Genomic DNA, 24634 nt, shown 5'->3' on the forward strand with positions numbered 1-24634 from the left:
TTCAGACATCACACACCTATGAAAGACTAAGAAATACAACTCATAACAGACAGAAATAGTAATTTACAGATCCCAAATCATATGTTTCAGACAACATTCACCTACGAAATACTAAGAAACCTTAGCTCAGAAAAGTCTGAAATAGCCAACTACTCATCCCAAACTCGAAGTTTCAGACAACAAACACCTATGAGTGACTAAGAATCCTAGCTATGAAAAGTCCAAAAAGCAAACTATACCTCCCAAATCATAATTTTCTGAAAGGACACACCTATGAAAGGCTAAGAAATCTAGCTCAGAAAAGTCAAAAATAGCAAATTAACCATCCCAAATCATAGGTTTCAGTCAACACACACCTACGAATGGCTAAGAAATCCTGCTCAGAAAAGCCTGAAATAGCAACCCACACATCCCAAATCATAATGTTCTAACAACACAGACCTATGAAAGGCTAAGAAACCTAGCTCAGAAAAGTCGAAAATATCAAACTACACATCCCAAATCATATGTTTCAGACACTACACACCTATGAAAGACTAAGAAATCTAACTCAGAAAAGCCCGAAATAGTAATTTACATATCCCAAATCATAAGTTTCAGACAGCATTCACCTATGAAATACTAAGAAACCTTAGCTCAGAAAAGTCTGAAATAGCCAACTACTCATCCCAAACTCGAAGTTTCAGACAACAAACACCTATGAGTGACTATGAATCCTAGCTCCGAAAAGTCCAAAAAGCAAACTATACCTCCCAAATCATAATTTTCTGAAAGAGCAAACATATGATAGGCTAAGAAATCTAGCTCAGAAAAGTCAAAAATAGCAAATTAACCATCCCAAATCATAGGTTTCAGTCGACACACACCTACGAATGGCTAAGAAATCCAGCTCAGAAAAGTCAAAAAAATAGCAACCCACACATCCCAAATCATAGGTTTCAGACACCACACACCTACGAAAGACTAAGAAATCCGGTTATGAAAAGTCGGAAATAGCAAATTACATATCCCAAATCATAGGTTTCAGACAACACTCACCTATGAACGGCTAAGAAACCTAGCTCAGAAAAGTCAAAAATAGCAAACTAGTCATCCCAAACTATAGGTTTCAGACAACAAACACCTATGAAAGGCTAAGAAATCCAGCTCAGAAAAGTCAAAAGTAGCAATCCACCCATCCCAAATCATAGGTTTCAGACAACACATACCAATGAAAGACTAAGAAATCTAACTCAGAAAAGCCTTAAATAGCAACCCACACATCCCAAATCATAATTTTCTGACAACAAAGACCTGTGAAAGGCTAAGAAACCTAGCTCAGAAAAGTCGAAAATATCAAACTACACATCCCAAATCATAGGTTTCAGACACTACACACCTATGAAAGACCAAGAAATCTAACTTAGAAAAGCCCAAAATAGTAATTTACATATCCCAAATCATAAGTTTCAGACAACATTTACCTACGAAATACTATGAAACCTAGCTCAGAAAAGTCTGAAATAGCCAACTACTCCTCCCAAACTCGAAGTTTCAGATAACAAACACCTATGAGTGACTAAGAATCCTAGCTCTGAAAAGCCCAAAAAGCAAACTATACCTCCCAAATCATAATTTTCTGAAAGAGCAAACATATGATAGGCTAAGAAATCTAGCTCGGAAAAGTCAAAAATAGCAAATTAACCATCCCAAATCATAGGTTTCAGTCAACACACACCTACGAATGGCTAAGAAATCCAGCTCAGAAAAGTAAAAAAAATAGCAACCCACACATCCCAAATCGTAGGTTTCAGACACCACACACCTACGAAAGACTAAGAAATCCGGTTATGAAAAGTCGGAAATAGCAAATTACATATCCCAAATCATAGGTTTCAGACAACACTCACCTATGAACGGCTAAGAAACCTAGCTCAGCGAAGTCAAAAATAGCAAACTAGTCATCCCAAACTATAGGTTTCAGACAACAAACACCTATGAAAGGCTAAGAAATCCAGCTCAGAAAAGTCAAAAGTAGCAATCCACCCATCCCAAATCATAGGTTTCATACAACACACACCTATGAAAGACTAAGAAATCCAGCTCAGAAAAGTCGAAAATAGCAAACTACATATCCCATATCATAGGTTTCAGACAACACACACCTATGAAAGACTAAGAAACGTAGCTCAGAAAAGTCAAAAATAGCAAACTATTCATCCCAAACTATTGGTTTCAGACAACATTCACCTACGAAATACTAGAAAACCTTAGCTCAGAAAAGCCTGAAATAGCAAACTATACATCCCAAATCATAATTTTCTGACAACGCATACCTATGAAAGGCTAAGAAATCCAGCTCAGAAAAGTCGAAAATAGCAAACTACACATCCCAAATCATAGGTTTCAGACACCACACACCTATGAAAGACTAAGAAATCCAGCTAAGAAAAGTCCAAAAAGCAAACTACATATCCCAAATCATAAGTTTCACTCAACACACACCAACGAAAGGCTATGAAACCTAGCTCAGAAAAGCCTGAAATAGCAAACTACTCATCCCAAAGTATTGGTTTCAGTCAACACATACCTACGAATGGCTAAGAAATCCTGCTCAGAAAAGCCTGAAGTAGCAAACTACACATCCCAAATCATAGATTTCAGACAACTCACATCAACGAAAGACGGGTGCTCGGGGAGAGCCTTTGAAGGGTCTGTGGGTCCCTTGAGGACCGGTGGTCCTTTGGGAGCTCGGGGGGCCCTTTGGGGACCGGGGGATGGGCTTTGGGGTCCGGGGCTGGCATTTGGGGGTCTGGTTGGGCGTTTGGGTGCCTGGGGGACTTTTGGGGACCGGTGGTGGGCCTTTGGGGGGCGGGGGGCCCTTTGGGTGCCCGGGGGACCTTTGAGGACCATGGGAGGGCATTTGGGGCAGTTGGGGGCCGGTGGAGGACCTTTGGGACCCCGTTGGTCCTTTGGGAGCTCGATGGGCCTTTGGGGGGTCCGAAGATGGTCTTTGGGGGTCTGGGTGGGCCTTTGGGGGCGCCGGTGGCCCTTTGGGAGCTTGGGGGTCTTCGGGGATGGCATTTGGGGGTCTGGGTGGGCTTTTGGGTGCCTGGGGGACATTTTGGGACCGGGGGTGGGCCCTGGGGGGCGCCGGTGGCCCTGTGGGAGCCGGGGGGACCTTTGCGGACCATGGGAGGGCATTTGGGGCAGTTGGGGGCCGGTGGAGGACCTTTGGGACCCCGTTGGTCCTTTGGGAGCTCGATGGGCCTTGGGGGGGCCCGGAGATGGTCTTTGGGGGTCTGGGTGGGCCTTTGGGGGCGCCGGTGGCCCTTTGAGAGCTTGGGGGGTCTTTGAGGGTCCGGGGGGACAGTTGGGGGCCTGGGGGACATTTGGGGAACAGGTGGAGAGCCTTTGGGAGCTTGGGGGGGCTTTTGAGGACCGGAGGCTTCCTTCGGGGTTGGGGTAGGAGGATTGGAACCCTTTGGGGTTGGGTTAGAGGACCTCACAACACTGTTCAAATGAAACTTGTGTATTATAACGACCACAGAGTTTCACCTTTAAATTCTCTTTTAAAATCTCTTCAAAAATCTTCTTTTAAAATGTCTCTATCTGTTTCGCCGAAATAGTTCCATAACCTGTCTAAAACGGTTTCGCCCAAATAATCCCTAAACGCAAATTCAGCGTGTTCCTTTGTTATTGGCATCTCTGTACTAATGCATTTCAAATTAATATGAAACCCTCTCGCGCGCTAAAACAATTCATCGCTAAGATGTTTCTTGCCTAATTGTTTCCCTGGCCTTTGGTTATTAATATCCTTTGGAATTCGACCAGTAGAGCTGTTTCCGTGGCAAAGACATTAATGATTTTGGATCTATTCCTGGAGAAATGTTTCTAGGCGAAAATTTTTAAAGTCTGACAGATGATGTCATTGATTGATTGATCTGTCAAGAAAGGGAAAATTAATTTGTTGTTTCTAAGGGGAATTATTGATTCACGATAGGTGAATTGAGGTCGACAGCACAGGTGTTCTGACTCGTGACAGCATCACTTGATTTATGGTTTTCTCAGTGAGAAAGTTCCTGTTTTTTCAAATTCTCACTGACAAAAACCATAAAAACATAAAAAATGTGGGAAAATTCCTGTTTTTCAAATTCTCACTGACAAAAACCATAAAAACATAAAAAAATGTGAGAAAATTCCTGTTTTTCAAATTCTCACTGACAAAATCCATAAAACATACATAAATTGCTGTTGACATCCATAAATGTGACAAAGTTTCTGTTTTTCCATTCTCACTGACAAAAACCATAAAACATCCATGAAAAACATCAAATAAATCGACCCACACACATAACCATCCAAGAAAACATACATAAATGTGACAAAATTCCTGTTTTTTCAAGTGAGAAAATTCCTGTTTTTTCATTCTCAGTGAGAAAAACATAAAACAGACATGAATTGCTGTTGACATCCATAAATGTGACAATGTTCCTGTTTTTCAAATTCTCACTGACAAAAACCATTAAACATCCATGAAAAACATCAAATAAATCGACCAACACACACATAACCACCCAAGAAAACATACATAAATGTGACAAAATTCCTGTTTTTCAAATTCTCACTGACAAAAACCATAAACCACGTGGTTCTCGTGTCAATATATGGTGTTAAAAAAGTTGTAGGTGGCAGCAGGGGTGGGTGACACGAGTAACACCCCCCTCTCTACTGATATCAGCCAGTTGATAAGACAAGAAGCTAAAAGGACAAAAGAAAATATTTCGGCAACGATCTCCGCCAAGTCGTCTTCAGTGCTAAAAAAATGACCTTTAAAGTAAATTCAAACAGACCAGAATAAACACTGAATCAAACAAACCTAAAACTGAGCCAGAATAAATGAAAAACCATTCACCAATTAGATTGGGCACGAATTCTCTGCCTAGCGATTGACTTAGCTTGCCTGCTGGCCCAATTTTTTTTTTAAATTGCGGTCAGATGATCTTAATTTAAACTGAGAAAAAAAGTTTCTCAGTTTGCCTCCCTAAAAGATTGTGGTAAGCCAATTTGTTGTAGCTATTAAAGTTGCCTCGTCAAAAAGAACTAAATAATCTGGATTTCTTAAAATGTGGAGGGCCAAGACAGAAACAAAATCTAAAGTGGACGCCGAATCTGCCAGTAGTGATTATGGACATGGCAGATTATGATAATACAGCTTATGCTCTTTTGACGGATAAAAGTACTTATAAAGAAATAAAAACTAACCCCAGAGAAACATACAATTGAGAAGATAACTAGACACTTTAAAAATAACAGACTAATTACCCAGCAAATATAGAGAAAATTCTAACCAATTACCGTGCCTACAAATTTTAGGGATTTCCCAAAATCCCTAAGAAAGATACCCCATAGTATGATACAGTATGATAGCATGATATAGTTCCCCAGCTACGAGCGTAGGAAAGTATTTGGGGACCCTCTCTAAGCCTCTTTAAAGTACGCAGAAATGCTACACAAAGAAAGCTCGCTGAAAAGTTAAAAAAAAAAAACAAAGCATAACCGGAAATATTATCTTAGCCAGTTTCAATGCAGTTTCTATTTACGCTTCTTTTTGTACCCATACATGTGAACAGACTTTAAAAAGAAAATTAGAAAAAGTTCTGCTTGATTGGATTATAAGACTTTAGATATTGATATAATAATGACATTTTTTGCCCTCTGCAACAAATTTTCCTTATATTTTAGACTCAGGGACAAATATTATCTTAAAATTATGAGTCTACCGAAGGGAACAATTATGAGTCTACCCTATTTGGCAAATTTCTACATGGATTCATAGAAAATTCTGCTTTGAATAGTTTTTACCTTGAAAAATTCTTTCTGGTTACATTTTGTTAACGAAAATTTGTCTGTTTGGGAACATGGGCATGATTCTCTAGACAATTTTAATATCCATTTGAAAACTTTTAATTCAAATTTTCAATTTGCATTAGAGCTGGAAGATTCAGGGAATCTTAAAAGCAGATATTTTTCTCTTCGTGGATGTTTTATTTCTAGAAAAAACTCCTAATCGTGAATTTTGGATCTATCGGAAACTCACCACAATGATCGTTATCTGCATTTCCAATCAAACCACCCTCTTTCTGTTTACAAAGTCCCTTGTTCCTGTGGGAAGTTTTACATTGGCAGGTTGAAACAAAACAATGAAACAAAACATTTACCACCCTACCATATATGATATTCCAAGACTCAGTGACAGAACAATGAACTAAAATGAACTAGAGGCTGAACGTTTTTTCAATTCTGGAAAGAATAAAACTGACCCTATACTGGGCACTCGTGTACAGATTACAAAGGCCCTCTACGACGACGCATTCAGTAAAAGCCTTATATGCCCCCGGGGCATAACTTACAAACCTTGCCCTGAGGGCAGTGGGGCAGTGTCCTCCTCAAAAACATAATTTCTATTTGGAAATCCAAAACACTGAATAAAATGGCTATCGAAAAATTCTTATTGGATGTGTTTGGGGAAAAGGTAGGCGAGAAAGGGGGGCTAGTTGCCCTCAAATCACTTTCGACTATTAAAAAGGGACTAGATCTTTGAATTAAAAATCGAATAAGCACTTTTTAAAGTTTTTATGATAGAAATCTCAAAACAAACTTATATGCCCCCAAGGCATAACTTATAACCCTTGCTCTGAAGGCTGTGGGGGGAGTGTCCTGCTCAAAGGTATAATTTCCTGAACTTTAACTGCGTGGAAAAAAATAGCTATCTCAAAATTTTGATTGGATGTGTTTGGGGAAATAGTGGGGGTGAAAGGGGTGTTAGTTGCCTTCCAATTACTTTTGACTATTAAAAAGGGCAAAAGCTAATTCAATTTCTAATCAAATAAGCCCTTTTTGAAGTTTCTAAGAAAACGCGTTCTATAAAAACTTTATATGCCTCCATGGAATAACATACAACCCTTGTTATTAGTGATTTGAGGAGGTTCTCATACTCAAAAGTCTAATTTATAGCACTTAAAACTGCTTTGAACAAAATGGCTATCTCAAAAATTTGACTGGATGTGTTTGGGGGAATGACGGGCGTGGGGGGGGGGCTAGTTGCCGTTCAGTAACTTTCGACTGTTAAAAAGGGCACTAGCCCTTTGAATTTCCAATCGAATGAGCCTGTTTTGAAGTTTTTACGACAACGCCATCTATAAAAACCTTATATGCCCCCAGGGCATAACTTAAAACCCTTGCCCTGAGGGCTGTAGGGGAGTATCCTTCTCAAAACATATATTCTATCTGGAAATCTACTACGCTGAACAAAATGGCTGTATCAAAATTTTGATTGGCTGTGTGTGGGGGAATGTTGGGCGTGGGGGGGGGGTTGCCCTCCAATCACTTTCGATTATTTAAAAGGGCACTAGTCCTTCGAATTTCCAATCGAATGAGCCTTTTCTGAAGTTTCTACGACAACGCCTTCTATAAAAACCTTGTATGGCCCCAGGGTATAACTTAAAACTCTTGCCCTGAGGGTTGTGGGGGAGTGTCCTCCTCAAAAACATATTTTCTATCTGGAAATCGACTACGCTGAACAAAATGGCTATCTATAAATTTTGAGTGGCTGTGTTTGGGGGAATGAGGGGTTTGGGAGGGGGGCTATTGGCCCTCCGACCACTTTCGACTAGTCAAATGGGTACTAGCCATTTCAATTTCCAATCGAATGAGTCCTTTTCTAAGTTTCTACGACAGCTCCTTCGATACGAAGTGCCCGGGTATGGAGAAAAAAAAACACATTGTGCCCACATCGTTCTTTACTTAGGCAGCGCTAGCGCGCTGCCAATGATTGGCGTTGGACGAATCAACTGATGTATGTTCTGTAATACACTGGAGCATATTGATACAAGGAATGATGATTACTTCAGTGTCTAAAGAAATTTTTAGCCTTAAGTCGCATCATGGAAAAAAAAGAATATGGAAGGAGCCACTGGCCCATTTTGGCTCATTAGTAACATAGATTTTAAATCCTTAGTTGAGTCGGGTTTGAACAATGCGCGACATCCCTACCCTTGTACAAAATGAAGAAAATAAAAACCTGTGGTGAGAAGCCGGGCGAGGAAGATTTGAGGGGGACAAAAGCCCACTTTGTATCCCTACTAACATAGATTTTAAAGGCTTCCAATATCCTCCCTCAAAAGAGGTAAGCATGCCAGCCTTTCTGCTATTAAGCAAACGGAGATATTGAGGGTAGAGGGGCCACAAACCAACTTTGTACCTCCTGCTTCTATTATCACAAAATCAGAACTTGGTTTATTTTTGCGCCGTCATTATCTGTTTTTTTTCCGGTGTACGCCGAACTAATTTTCAAATTGGTTCGTCTCATCAAGGAATTTTGTACAAAAAAGCTAATTTAATTTCATGACAGAAATGGCTCGTAAAAATAAATGACAGTAACAATTAGTTGAAGTATTTTTGGGCTCATGCAAAAATGTTCGTTTTTTTCAATTTTTTTTTTATTTGTTAAGAAAATATTTTTGCAATGGGACCAGAGAATCGTCACACATTTTAAGCATTATATGATTTTACTCCTTCTCCAGTTTGAAACTGGTGGGATCTTGCAACCCTCCTTAAACAAAGCTTTCCACTCAAGATGGTTTGAGGAAAGCAGAAAGATGGTTAGAAGAAACAAAAGCTTGGCGTAAAACTCACAGACAGTCCTTTGATATATGGTACAAAATACCACATCAGCTCTCACATACGGCTTTGGCTCAAGGACAAGCGAGAACCATTCATTTTTAGTACAAGCCAGATCCACAAGGGCAAGTAGAAACAAGAAAATATGAGGGACTAAAAAAATTTTATTCTTAGATCAATAAATCTGGGCTGCTTACCACTACAAATATAATTTGACCGGTTTTCCGTGTTTAGAACCAAGTGGTCTGAACCTGTTTGCCGTAGTCCACTTTAGTATTAGGTACCTAGAATGAAGAAACATTATGGATCATTCCAAGCAAAAATCCCTATTTGTTTTAACTATTGGTCAGAGATGGAATGAAACTGCATTTCTGCATTGTTACCCACGGCTGGATAAAGAGAGGGTAGGAGGCTTGACAAATACCCCCGCAAAATTGGTCCTAGTGAAATGGGAACGTGCACAGAAGTTTTTTTCGAAAGAGGGTCTACATTTTTAATGGAAGGGGGGGGGGGGGGGAGACAAATATAAAAACTGTCAAAAATACATGGAAACTTTAAAACAAAATCAGGAAAAGCTCTAAAACTTTTGAGATTTCAAGGCAAGGGGCACAGGCCGAGATGTTGCCTCAATGCGTATGTACCGTTAGCCAGCCCCTCTCTTAGTGCTCTTAGCGTTATGAAAGCGACTTCTCTTAGCGCGTTGAGATGTTCGATACACATGACAGAGAATCAAGCTTTTTCAAGTTGGCTTTTAATCGGGACATTCAAAGTCAGAAAATGTGCCTATTCAGTGAACATTCAGAAAAAAGGTCTACTTAAAAGCTTCAGAGATAAACACTGGGTAAAATAGTAGAAATATCATTTTGGTGCAATGAGAATCGTGCGAAAAGTTTAGTCTGCAGAATTGTATAATCATGGTACCCAGAACCATCCCCTCCACCTAACACCCCCTCCCAGTCTCATAGAATTGAGATGGAGGATATCTTTTGATTAGTGGCTGTTAAGTGATCAATTAGCGATTTCTCAATAATAATCTGACAATATTTCTCAGCCAAAATATGGTAAGTGCGTATTTCACATATGATCTTTGATCAAACAGTTCATGGTAACGAACTGTAACTTAGGAGCGATTCGGCTCCGTAGTAACAAACTCTAAAATACACAATTTTGATATCAATAGATACACCAAAAGAACTGGCTTTTTCTGCTGATTCCAAATATATAAGGTTCCCAAAACGAACAGAAATTACAATAAATAACCGAGTCAAACTCAAAACGAGCAGAAACTAACATAAGTTGGGCGCAAAACCCCTATGCCTTGCCAAGGCCAGAACAAAATTTGCACTTTACTGAAAAAATACAAATGAATGTGCATTGTCAGCTTAATATACATATACTGATATTTAGTAATCAAAATCTAAAAATTATTTGATTTATTAATGCTATAAAAGTAAAAACATTTATATATTTTTTCAGTAAAATGCAAATTTTGTTCTGGCCTTGGCAAGGCATAGGGGTTTTACGCCCAACTTATGTTAATTTCTGCTCGATTTGAGTTTGACTCGGTTATTTTTTGTAACTTGCGTTCGTTTTGGGTTTCATTTAGCTATCGATGCTGAATTATGATAGTTTCACGCTTGGTAGATTATTTGATTTTATTTTTGCTCATTTTTTCTTTAACAGAGTTCTTTGCTTTTCTTTGAAAAACTTAATTTGTGGAGAGTTTTTTAAATTAATTTATGTTCGTTTTATATTGACATTAAATAAAAAAAAAGTTTTTAAATTGAAAGTAAGGAGCGACATTAAAACTTAAAACGAACAGAAATTATTCCATATGTGAAAGGGGCTGTCCCCTCCTCAACGCCTCGCTCTTTACGCTAAAGTTTTTCATTGTTTAAAAAAAAATAAGAGTTGTGAGAGTCAAACTTTAGCGTAAAGAGCGAGGCGTTGAGGAGGGGACAGCCCCTTTCATATACGGATTAATTTCTGTTCGTTTTAAGTTTTAGTGTCGCTCCTTACTTTCAGTTTAAAAAACTTGTTTTTTTTATTTAATTTCTGATAATTTTTTAGTTAATGCAGCTTTTATTTTGGCTCACCGTCATTGAATAAGTAAACAAAATTTGCATAAAAATTTTGCTTTTCTTTTGCTAAATGGCTGTCTCTAAATTTAGTTTTGACGTAATTCACAAACTAACTTACGTAAAGAACTTCTATATTCGTATATTTTTCTTCTGGCGAAAAATAAAGTTGAAGATTTTTGCAGATATGAGCTTGAAACCTATGTAATAGGGTTTTTTGATACGCTGAATCTGACGGTGTGATTTTCATTAAAATTCTTTTACTTGTAGGGGATGTTTCCCCCCTCTTTAAAAATCTGGTAAATCTTCTCAGGCTCGTAGCCTTTGATGAGTAATACTAAACTTAATAGAAATTTTTTATTTAGAATCAGCATTATAAGCCCATTCTTTTGATACATTTATTGACATCAAAATTTCGTTTTTAAAAGTTTCGATTACTATTGAGCCGTATCGCTTGTTTTTATTGTTTTTTTTTATTACGCATGTTACTACGTATATGAGGGGGTTATCTCCTTAGTCAATACCACGCTCTTTACGTTAAAAGTTAAAAAAATTTTAATTCACAAACCCCTGAATCACAAAGGCCGTTTAATTAGAATAGATAGCTCTTTTGAAAGCACTAAAAAAAACTTTAGCGTAAAGAGCGAGGTACTGACTTGGGGGCGAACCTCCTTACATACGTAATAATTTCTGTTCGTTTTAAGTTCTAATGTTGCTTCTTACTTTCAGTTGAAAAAACTTGTTTTTTTTATTTAATTTCTGATTGTTTTTTAAATAATGCTTGGAAATCCGGCGCCCCCTTCATAGAAATATCCCTTACCCCAAAGAAACATCTTCCAAGGAGATTCTCCCGAGTAACCCCCTCCTCCAGCCCCCCCCCACCAGAAAAAAATCCTTCCTAAAAATGTCTGTAAACTTCCCAATAACCAATACAATATGTAAGCAATGGGCAAAGTTCATAACTTTCAGCCCTTCCCCTGGGAACTGTGGGGGATTAAGTCATCCTAAAAGACATATTTATTAGATTTTCGACTATATTGAACAAAATGGCTATCTCAAAATTTAATTGGGCGACTTTGAGAACAAAACGAGCGTGAGAGGGGGCCTAGTTGCCTTCCATTTTTTGGTCACTTAAAAAGAGCACTAGAACTTTTAATTTTCGTTCCAATGAGCCCTCCTACAATATTCTAGGACCACTGGGTCAATACGATCACCCCTGAAAAAAAAAAAAAAAAAAAAAAAAAAAAAAAAAAAAAAACGCATCTGTGATCTTTCTTCTAGCAAAAGATGCAAAATTTCACATTTTTGTAGATAGGAGCTTGAAACCTCTACAGTAGGGTTCTCTGATACGCTGAATATGATTGTGTGATTTTTATTAAGGTTCTGTAGCTTTTCGGTGGCCTTTCTCCCTTTTTTCGAATATAAGCCAAATTTTCTCAGGCGCGTAACTTTTGATGGGTAAGATTAAACTTGAAGAAACATATATATTTGAAATCAGCGTTAAAATTTGATTCTTTTGAGGTATCTATTGGTATCAAAATTCCGTTTTTTAGAGTTTCGGTTACCATTGAGCCGGTTTACTCCTTACTTACAGTTCGTTACCACGAACTGTTTGATAGTCTTTTCAGGGAAAAAGAAAACAATAATTTAAATCTTTTCGTTTTTTAAGACTTTGTAGTTTGGCCTGCTATTTGTATGCTGGAGAAAAAATTTTCAGCAATTTTCAACAACATACACCTTTTTAAAAATCCAGACACAAATAGTACTGTTTAATTTAGTTTCATACCTCCTCTAGTTGACCTGAAATGGAAAACGATACCATTCGCAAAAAAATCTGCTTACTTTCTTTGATAGCTTGGATAAACTTACGCTATTTTGATTTGGTTAAATTTAAGAGCAGAATTGGGAGGGTTGGCGTGGGAGGATGGGCGTAGGAGGGTGGGAGTGGAAGGGGGATTAGTTGCCCTCCAATCACTTTCAACTATTAAAAAGGGCATCAGCCCTTTCTATTTTAAATCGAATGAGCCCTTTTCGAAGTTCCCACGACAACTCCTTGGATACGAAGTGTCCTGGTCTAAACAACAACAACAAAAAATAATACATTATACCCACATCGATCTTTACTATAAAAATGTCAAGCCTTCCAATCACTTTCGACTATTAAAATGGGCACTAGGCCTTTCGATTTCCAATCGAATGAGCCCTTTTGGAAACGACAACGCTTTCTATAAACACTTTATATGCCCCCAGGGCATAAATTACAACCCTTACCCTAAGGTCTGTTAGGGTGCTTGTCATTCTCTAAGACCGAATTTCCAGAACTTCCAACTACGTTAAACAACCTGGCTCTCTGTGTTTGGGGAAATGGTGGGCGTGAGAGGGGTGTTAGTCGCCACCCAATCACTTCCGAATATTAAAAAGGGCACACGCCACTCCAATTTCCAATTTAATGACCCGTTTTTGAAGTTTCTACGACAACCTCTTCGATACGAAGTGGCCTGCTCAAAAAGAAAAAAAAATAATAAATAATACATTTTGTCAACATCTTTCTTATATGCCCCCAGGGCAAACTTAAATCCCTTGCCTTGAGGGTTGTGACGGAGTGTACTCCTCTTTACTTAGTCCCCGTTTCTTGTCTCGTTCTCGAGTGTCCCCGTTCTTTACTTAGGCAGTGCGATCGTGCTGCCTATGATTTATACAACAAGTTTCTATATAAACTTTATCTGCCCCAAGGGCATAACTTAAAACACTTGCACTGAGGGCTCTGAGGGGGTTATCATCCTGAAAGACCTAATTTCAAGAACGTTCAACTACGTTGAACAAAATGGATATCAAAATTTTTGATTGGATGTGTTTTGGAAAATGGTGGACGTGAGAGGGACGTTAGTCGCTATCCAATCACTTTCAACTATTAAAAAAGGCACTAGCCCTTTCAATTTCCAATTGAATGAGCCCTTTGAAGTTTCTACGACAACGCTTTCAATAAAAACTTTATATGCTCCAGGGCATAACTTACAACCCTTAACCTAAGGGCTGTGGGGGGAGGGGTTGTCATCCTTAAACACCTAATTTCCAAAACTTTCAACTACGTTGAATAAAAGACACTAGCCCTTTCAATTTCCAATTGAATGAGCTCTGTTTCTACAACAGCGCTTTCAATAAAAACTTTATATATCCCAGGGCATCACTTACAACTCTCGCACTGAAGGCTCTGAGGGGGTTCTCATTCTAAAAGACCTAATTTCCGGAACTTTCAACTACGTTGAACAAAATGGATATCTCAAAATTGTTAGTCGATGTGTTGGGAAAATAGTGGGCGTGAGAGAGGCGTTAGTCACTATCCAATCACTTTCAACTTTTAAAAAAGGTACTAGCCCTTTCAATTTCAAATTGAATGAGCCCTTTTGAAGTTTCTAAGACAACGCTTTCAATAAAAACTTTATATGACCCCAGGGCATTACTTACGACCCTTTCCCTGAAGGCTGTGAGGGGAGGGGTTTTCATCCTTAAAGACCTAACTTCCAAAACTTAATGGCTAATTAAGTTTTTAATGGCATAAAATGGCTATCTAAAAATTTTGATTGGATGGTTTTGGGGGAAAGGTGGGCGTGAGAGGGGAGCGTGAGAGGGGGGTTAGTTGCCCACCAATAACTTTCACCCATTCAAATGGGCACTTAGCCCTTTAAATTTCAATCTGAATAAGCCCCTTTTCAAGTTTGTTTGACAAAGTTTTTAATAAATACCTTCCGTGCCCAAACGACATATCTTATTTTGCTCGCACTGAGGTTTGGGGGGGAGTGTCCCCCTCAAAAATGTTTTTTACATCGGGAAATCAACTACGATGAACAAAAGGCTATCTCAAAATTTTGATTGGATGTGTTTGGGGGAATAATGGGTGCGGGGGGGGGGGCCTTTGAATTTCCAATCGATTGAGCTTTTTTTGAAGTTTCTACGACAACGCCTTCTTTAAAAACCTTCTATGCCCCCAGGGCATAACAACCCTTGCCATGGGGGCTGTGGGGGAGTGTACTCCTCAAAAACATATTGTCTATCTGGAAATCAATTACGCTGAACAAAATGGCTATATCAAAATTTTGATTGGATGTGCTGGGGGAATGATGGACGTGGGAGGGGGGGCTAGTTGCCCTCCAATCACTTTCGACTATTAAAAAGGGCACTAGCCACTCCAATTTCAAATCGAATGAGCCCTTTTCGAAGTTTCTACGACAACTCCTTCGATACGAAGTGCCCGGGTATGGAGAACCGAAAAAAAAACACATTGTGCCCACATCGTTTGTTTGTTAATTGTTTGTTAGTTTTGTCTGCCTAAAGTCTCAGGCATGCTAACCAAGAATTTAAAATTGACATAAAAGCGTTAAATTGCCTGTAATGAGAGGCAAACAAGGCACGCTTGCCTATGGTTTTAAGAAGGTTGACCAGGAATTTAGAATTGATATAGGACCATAAATTTGCTTGAGATAACAGGCTAACAATCGTTTAAAGCCATCTTTATCGTTCAAATAGTACCTATTAATTGCCTAAGCTCAGCTCCACAAAAATTTTTGGGTCACTTGTCTGAGACTCTGGGCGCTGCCTATGATTTGTCCCTAATTTGACAACACACTACATCCCACCCCCCGATGGTCCCACATATATGATATATTCTCGATTAATTTGATCTAATCCTGCGTCTTAGATCCTGTGTAAATAGGGGTTTCCCTGGGGATGCTACCATTTCATCTAACTGTCACAAGGACTAAACGTCATTTCGTCGACAAGGAAAAGCCGTTAGAACGGGAAGGCGTCAGGCGTCAGAACGGAAGTGACATCGACACGTCAGGACCACTACCGTCAGGACATCGACAAAATCCGTCATAACATTGACAATTGACATTGACTTCCTGTTTCCCTGCATTATCAGAAAAGCGATCATGATATTTTGAAAAAACATAAAATAGAGAACCTAACGGTACTACTTTTGTTTTATTAATGTTTCTTTCAGAAGAGTAGAAACTTGGCACTGATAACTGGTGAAATATACTTTTATGGCTATATGAAACTATCAGGGGGAGAAAGTGCATTGTCAGAAGTAAGCATTATATTCGACAATACCATAAAGTAATGCATCTAATGGAACTACTTTTGTTTGTCTAGCATGTTCCCTTTAGAAGAAACTAACCATTAAATATATAAAAACTTAGGTACTGGGACACTGCTAAAGAAGTCAAGTTTGATTTATGCTAATGAAATAAAACAAAATAGGATGAATATATAATAGTCTAGAAACAAATTTGGACTATATATTTGCACATTAGGGGTGGGGGTAAAGAATAGCATATATTAAATACGTAACCTAACCTAACCTAGGTACCTTCCCTCCCCTCCCTTAAACCCCCCAAAACAATAGATTAAATATCGTAAACGCAATGAAAACCAAGCTTTGCATTCCATTTCTCAATAACGGTCTCTTCAAAATAACCCGTCTGGCGGGTTTCGTCTCGTCAGTACATAGCAGTGTCCACTTAATGCACCTGTACCAAAACTTTTGCATATAGCCATAAGCTAAATCCAAGCATAAAACAAGGAGCTGGGACACAGGTAACCGGAAAGTGGAGCTCAAAAGAAAGCTCCTGAATTATTCATCTCGGAAGAGAATTATAAGGTTGTAACCCTGTTATGTTTAATTACGCAATTTATTTTTACCGCAGATCACAAAACTCATTTCCCCCAAAAATGGAATTCTCTTACCTAACAACTCGCATTTGAACCTTGGCTCTACAATCACTACAAATCTACAATTCGACTAAACAAAATTGTTGGTCTGAAATTAGTCACAACTCACAAGCGAATAATATGAATCTTATCTTCGTTTAGGGGGGTTTGAAAATTCAAGCAACCATGGGATTGAGAAATGCATCAGATTTTCCGCTAAGGGCATTGCATTAAGAACCTTTATGTACACCGGAAGCGTAGATGTTAGTAATGGATTAATTTCAAAACTTATTCCACACAATTTTTTCAACGAAAAGTAGAGCTACGTTTAATCAAAAATGTTCAAAAATAAAGTACAATACATTTTCAAGGGTAAAACTGCTATAAATCACTATTAACAAATAAACAAAACCCAAAACGAACAGAAATTACAATAAATAACAACAAACTCAAAACGAGGAGATATTACCACAAAGAGAAGTAGGGCTAGCAACCCCCCCCCCCTCTCCCCGTGACATCTAAAGACCGGAGTGTAATATACACTTTACTGAAAGAATCTTTATTTCGAACTATGTTTTATTTCTCAAAACATCAAAAATGAGAAGAAAAAAAAAAAAATCACCATCATAACCGAGACAACTGAAACGAACAAATTAATATGGATTGACAGTTTAATATATGCTAATATTATTTCCTGAAAGAATTAATAGTTTTATTTATAGAAGTTATGAAATAGAAAGTTTAAAATGTATTTTGTTTTCAGGAAAGTGGGAATTACGTACGGGTCTTTAGATTTAAAACAGCATAAACCCTACTCTTCGTTTTGGTAGTTTTTGCTCCTTTCGAGTTTAAATTGGTTATTTATTGTGATTCTGTTCGTTTTAGGTTTAATTGTCCGTGATTTATACCGTTTGAGAGTAGTTTCGTTCCTTTTTTCCTTTTTTTAAATTTCGTGAAAAGAAGTCGGTTAAAAAGATACTACGATTAAATACCAAAGTCGAATATATATATATATATATATATATATATATATATATATATATATATATATATATATATATATATATATATATATATATATATATATATATATATATATATATATATATATATATATATATATATATATATATATATATATATATATATATATATATATATATATATATATATATATATATATATATATATATATATATATATATATATATATATATATATATATATATATATATATATATATATATATATATATATATATATATATTATCAAGGAGGCACACTTATGCCTCTATAAAGAGGCGACCCACCACAATGTTAAGCGATTTCAGGCCCTAGAGGTCGCAGAGAGACGGAGGTGATCGCATTTTGTAGCCCAAACTCAAACTAAGACACGTGCAAAATTTCATCCTCCTCCGACTGTCATGGGGTAAACTGGGCCGGAAGTTTCGACCCTCCCACCACATCCCCCCTTTAACGTTGTCCGATTCGGCTGAAATTTAGAGGTTAAGCTTTCCTAGGGCCCGGGAGCTTATCCTCGAAACTTCAGCTCAATCCGATTACTCCTTTCCTGTTTTCAAAAAACCAAATATAGCCACTTAAAGTTCATTTCTCTTTTTTTTTGTTATCCACGCCTACAGGCCACAGTTGGCAACTGATCCGGGTGAATGAGAACTCATTCGAAGCAGAATTCGACCTGTTAGGGCCTTTTGATATTTTCAGACCGAAAAAATTATCCCCCGAATTTAAATTTACGAAAAAGCTCGTTTTCCTATAACAATACGCTAGAAGCTGGCTCTGCTCGTTTTCCCCCAATAGCCTGTGAAAACACGGTCTCGTTTTCCTTTAAAAGCACGCAAGCAATATCTGGTCGTAGTGGTTACAGAGAGACAGTGGCACTTGCATTTTGTAGCCCAAGCTCAAACTAAGAAACGTGCGAAATTTAACCCCCTCCGACTGTATCTTCATGGGTAAAAGTGGGCCGGAAGTTTCGACCCTCCAACCACAGCCCCCCTTTAACGCTGTCCGATTGGGCTGAAATTTAGAGGATAAGCTTTCCTAGGGCCCGGGACCTTATCTTCTAAATTTCAGCTCAATCCAATCACTGCCTCCCTGTTTTCCAAAAACCAAATATAGCCACTTAAAGTTCAAATTTTTTTTTTTTTTTGTTATCCACGCCTACAGGCCACAGTTGGCAACTGATCTGGGTGAATGAGGACTCATTCGAAGCAGAATTTGACCTGTTAGGGCCTTTTGATATTTTCAGACCGAAAAAATTATCGCCCGAATTTACATTTACGAAAAACCTCGTTTTCCTATAAGAGCCCATGTTAATTTTTCCCACCACAGTCCCCCTTTAACGTTGTCTGATCGGGCTGAAATTTAGAGGATAAGCTTCCCTGGGGCCTGGAAGCTTATCCTCTAAATTTCAGCTCAATCTGATCACTCCTTCCCTGTTTTCCAAAAACCAAATATCAAGTTTTGTTGGGGTTTGCTTGCGTCAAAAATAGATTCCATTTACTAAAAAACAATTAAAATTGTGTCTCTTTAGTACCGCGGTTGATACTTCAGACTGTCAGGGGGAAGATCCGGGTTCGATTCACCGTCAGAGTAAATTTTTTATATACTGAATTTAAAGTTTAAAAAAGAAACTCAGTTTCTTTTTTAAATTATTTGAAAAAAATTACGTTTTCTAAAGAGTTAAACAGGCTGAGTTACAAGGTCGACCCTTAAAACACCCTGTCGAGAAATAAAAGAATAATACACAATCATCTAACAGTTAGTCAAGCAATAATAAGTAATAAACTGTACAAAAACGTGCAGAAATTATTTGAAAAAAACTACGTTTTCTAAAGATTTAAAGAGGCTGAGTTACAAGGTCGAACCTTAAAACGTACAGGGATTAGGATGGACACAGTTGGGGGGCTGCCGCCCCCAAACCCCCGCTTTCGCAGCCTTTAAATAAAAACAAAAAAAGTTTTTTAAACTGAAAGTAAGGAGCGACATTAAATCTTAAAACGAACAGAAATTATTCCGTATATGAAAGGGGCTGTGCTCTCCTCAACGCCTCGCTCTTTACGCTAAAGTTTTTATTGTTTAAAAAAAGAGTTGTGAGAAAGTCAAACTTTAGCGTAAAGAGCGAGGCGTTGAGGAGGGCACAGCCCCTTTCATAATAATTTCTGTTCGTTTTAAGATTTAATGTCGCTGCTTACTTTCAGTTTAAAAAACTTTTTTTATTTAAAGGCTGCGAAAGCGGGGGTTTGGGGGGCGGTAGCCCCCAACTGTTCCTCCTAATCCCTGTACGTTTTAAGGTTCGACCTTGTAACTCAGCCTCTTTAACTCTTTAGAAAACGTAGTTTTTTTCAAATAATATATATGTATATATATACATATATATATATTGTACTTTTATGTTATACCACTCTTTTTATATCTCAAACTCAAGACGCTTTGAACAAACCCGTTTTACAGGATGATTTAACACTGCTGTAGATGAATAACGTGGTTTTAATTGCGTATACGATATTTAAAGTGTTGTTTGTTGTTTTTTGTTGTTGTTTTTTTTTTTTGGGGGGGGAGGTACCTAGGTTAGGTTACGTGTTTAATATATGCTATGCTTTTCCACCCACCCTGATGTGCAAATATATAGCCCAAATTTGTTTCTAAACAATTATATATTCATCCTCACTGCGTTTACAATATTTAAACTTTATTTTTCAGGGGGGGGGGTTCAGGGGGGGGGGGAGGTACCTAGGTTAAGTTACGTATTCAATATTTTATGCTTTACCCCTCCCCCTCCCACCCCCTAATGTGCAAACATACAGTCCAAATTTGTTCATAAACTATTATATTTTCATCCTATTTTGTTTTATTTCACTAGCATTAACGAAACGTCACTTCTTGCGCGGCTCCCAGCTATAAGAACAGTACCATATATATATATATATATATATATATATATATATATATATATATATATATATATATATATATATATATATATATATATATATATATATATATATATATATATATATATATATATATATATATATATATATATATATATATATATATATATATATAGATATGAACATATATAATATAAATACCTAGTATAATCAAATAGTTCTTGGTAACGAACTGTAAGTAAGGAGCGACCCGGCTCAATAGTAACCAAAAGTCTAAAAACGGAATTCTGATACCAGTAGATACATCTCAAAACTAAATTCAAAGGAGATTCACTGGCCACTTTTGAATGTACCACGATAAAAGGAGGCTGCAGGGTCGGAGGCACCAACCTGTGCACTATGTATGGCCAGTAGCCAGTAGCCTCCCCCTCTACACATTCATATTCTTATATTGATACTACGGTAGCATAACAGTTTCCAAGATAACAGAAAGCTCCTGAACTATAATTTTAACCAATTTAAGTTGAAAAACACAGTTAGATATATTTTCAAGATAATGTTCTAGATATTCAAAAATATTCAAGATATAGGTTCAAGATAATGCTCTAGATATTCATAGAATGAAATGTATCTTATCTGTGTTCAAGGAAGGTGTAAATATTGAAGGAAAATAGGGTAGATTGAAATATTTTGTTTTGAACGGTTTTTCGATAGTTCGCAGAGGGTGTACTAGTATGTACCGGTTCACAGGAAGCATAGATGTAAAACATAATATCATAAAACATAAAAGCATACAGTTTGAGCAAAATCAGCAAGCTTTTGCATATTACCTAGTGCTAGATCCAGGAATTAGGGGAGCGGCTACATGAGTTTCTCTGATCAGAGCACGCCACTGCTAACCATGCTTTAAAGCCATGCAAATTAAAGTTTGATAGCTATAAACTTCAAAACTTATGAATTTTTTTTTACAATATTCTTTCTTAAAATGACAGGAAGAAAACAAGACCTCTAACCTCCAGTCATTTCCTAAGAAAAACATCAGGATGATTGCCTCAGGCACGTCCCATAATTATTTTGCTACTTATGCACTATCTGTAACACACGCACTATATTATATAGGGAAGATGCTTAAGAAACTAGTCAAACGGGATTCTTTTAATAGTCAATTGGATTGGAAACCGTGGTTTTTCATTGCGTTTACAATATTTAAACTATTGTTTTTTGGGGTTTAGGGTGGAAAAAAGGTACCTGGGTTAGGTTAGGTTACGTAGTTAATATATACTATGTTTTAATATATACCATATATTTTTACCATTATTATATACCATTATTTTTTCGCAGCAGGGGGGGGGGTGCAGTAAAAGAAGCAAATTTTAACTTGATAAGTGTAAAAAAAATCAAGAAAATTTCAAATTTTTGGAGTTGAAGCCGGGCCTCCCCTCGCATACATTCCTGCTATATCGTTTCGTTATTTTCGAAAGTAGTTTAGGTGAGCAGAACTTTCAGGAAGATTCCTGAACCTTAAATCACAGCCTTTCAAATTATCGGCATCTTCCCCTACTTTCTCCAAAAAAACTAACAGTTGACGAGTTTGGCAAACTTAGTGTTTTATAAATGAAAATTGTAGACATACAGAATGTAACAAGGGTAAAGAAAGGGTATTCAGCCTCGCACCGTTACTGACTCCCGACTTAAAAAGTTTTGAAGAATTGGTATATGCGTATTTAGCGCTTGACCATTTCTAAAGGAAACATTTTCCTAACCTAACACCTTTCCAAGATAGCAAACAGTAGCTAAACTAGAATTGTAACCTGATTTCTATTCCAGAGGTAACTTTGAAGTCTTTAACCGGCCTATATGCTTAAGGGTGGCCGGCGTTTACCCCCCCCCCCCGCGCGGAAAATAAGTTTCCAAATTTGAGAATTTTATTTGAGGTTTTTTTTTTTTCCGTAGGGGGAAGGAATTTTGGTACTTGTATATTATGCACCACTCACTCAAGTTTACGCTGTGTAAAACTCGAGAACAAACCGGTTTTTATATTACGTTTTTTTTCAGCTTAGCGCGAGACAAGACAAAAATAAGTTACAGAATATATGGGAAATATATAATTTGGGCTATATATTTGCACATAAGGGGAGGGGGGTAAAGTATTTAAAGTAAAAAAAGTTTTTAAAGTAAAAAAAATTTCTAGGTAAGGCCACTAGAAAATTACAGAAAATAGCGAGGTATCTGGAAATTTTGTTAAACTAAAAAAAAAATACAAAAAAAAATCCCAGTATAAAGTAAATGTAATTTTTCATTTAGGTGTTTTTTCCAAGTGTTGCGTTTTTTTCAATGACCGTTTTTCCAAGCATTAAGCACTATTATTAGGTTGATGAGTTGTTTCATTTAAGTGTTTTATGATGATGGTTGATCAAAGTTTATGTTATTTGTGCCTTTCATTTATATTATTTTACTATGTTCATAGCCGTATATTTCGCTTTAAAATACACTTCTCTATCTATCTATCTAATAAGCAGAATACTTTTACCAAACACATTTTGCATGCAGACCCGCTATACTTCCCCCCCCCCCCCTAACATGCAAATCTATGGCCCAAATTTATTTCTAAAGTAACAAAAAAACTGGTGTGTTCTCGAATTTTATACAGCATAAACTTGAGTGAGTGGTGCATAAAATTCTCAAATTTAGAAAGCCTTACTTTCCACGGGGGCTTATTTTCCACGGGGGCTTATTTTCCACGGGGGGGGGTTATTTTCCGCGGGGTTATTTTCGGGAGGGAGGGGGGGAGGTAAATGTTTACCAAATCATATTATTGAGTTAGGAATAAAGTGAATACACCATTCGATGCCTTTTTTTTATGCTGATTACGAATATAATAATCATTTCTATCGGAAATGAATTTCAGCCCTCCCTAACCTAAACTAACCTAACCCCCACCCCCCTAGGGGCAAATATATATACTGAATTGACATAAATAGGGGGGGGGGCTAAAATTCATTTCCGATAGAAATATTTGTAATCAGCATAAAAAAGGCATCGAATGGTATATTCACTTTATTTGAAACTCAATAATATGATTTGGTAAAAATTTAACCGGGGGAGGTATTTTCCGCGGTTTAGGGGGAGTGAATTGCTACAAAAGCGAATTTAAAGACGAAAAAGAGGTAAATTTTTTGTTATTCGCCCCCATTTCACCCCCCTAACGTGCAAATATATACCCTGAAATGGTATATATAGGGGTAGGGGTAAAATTCATTTCCAACAAAAATGATTATTATATTTGGAAAGAGAATAAAAAAGGCATCGAGTAGTATGTTTACTTTTTTCGCAAGTCAATAATATGAATAACGAAATATTTTCCAAAGCATGTCCCGGGAAGGTCTTTTGAAGTACCTACCTCCACTCTTCCTCCCTCTAGAGGGTCCTGAAATTTGCCTAAATGACAGGTACCTTAGGTACCTGTTGAAATTTTGACCAAACAACATTTTACCATAATTTTCAGTTCAGTTTCTTTTTCTCAGGATTTAGTTCTGAAAATGCAATTCCTGTTATTTTAGTAAAATTTTAAGCCATATTAATGTTGTTTTTTTTTTCAAAGTACCTACCTCCACTCTTCCTCCCTCTAGAGGGTCCTGAAATTTGCCTACATGACAGGTACCTGTTGAAATTTTGCCCAAACAACATTTTACCTTAATTTTCAGTTATCAGTTTCTTTTTCTCAGGCTTTAGTTCTGAAAATGCAATTCCTTTTATTTGAGTAAAATTTTAAGCCATATCAATGTTGTTTTTTTTTTCAAAAGTTAGGAAATGTATTTGCATTTTACCCCACCCATATTTATACAATCCAGGCTATATATTTGCACATTAGGGGGGAGGGGGTAAATTTTGTTTCTGATGTAAATGAGAGGTAAGTATAAACTTCCCCCCCGCCCTTCTAATGTGCAAATATATACCCTGAATTGGTATATATATGGGTGGGGGCTAAACTTCGTTTCCAACAAAAATGATTATTATATTTGTAAAGAGCATAAAAAAGGCATCTACTGGTGTATTCACTTTATTCCTAACTCAATAATATGATTTGGTAAATATTTACCCAGAAATGTTTAATAAAGCTGTTTTTCAGCCGAAATACAAGGTCATATACCATTAAAACAGAAATCACTTACTTTGTTCCTTACCGTTCAAACCTGACTGTCTAAGTCTAACGACTACAATTCAACTGAAAAAATACTATCTGAACGACGTTCAGAACTTGCAACCGAATGA

General features: G+C 37.3%; 1 protein-coding gene across 1 annotated transcript in view; it reads right to left on the bottom strand.

Annotated features, from left to right (window-relative positions):
• Positions 1–24634, bottom strand: part of LOC148949827 (interferon-induced very large GTPase 1-like) — a 53479-nt gene that overhangs the window by 22573 nt on the left and 6272 nt on the right. The window contains exon 2 of the mRNA XM_089093788.1: positions 8859–8945. The gene's annotated coding sequence lies outside the window, so the exon portion shown is untranslated. The remainder of the gene's footprint in view (positions 1–8858; positions 8946–24634) is intronic.

This window comes from Artemia sp. Qi Xiang Cuo, chromosome 8, assembly GCF_049724085.1.
Source record: "Artemia sp. Qi Xiang Cuo chromosome 8, ASM4972408v1, whole genome shotgun sequence".
NCBI classification, from domain to species: Eukaryota; Metazoa; Arthropoda; class Branchiopoda; order Anostraca; family Artemiidae; genus Artemia; species Artemia sp. Qi Xiang Cuo.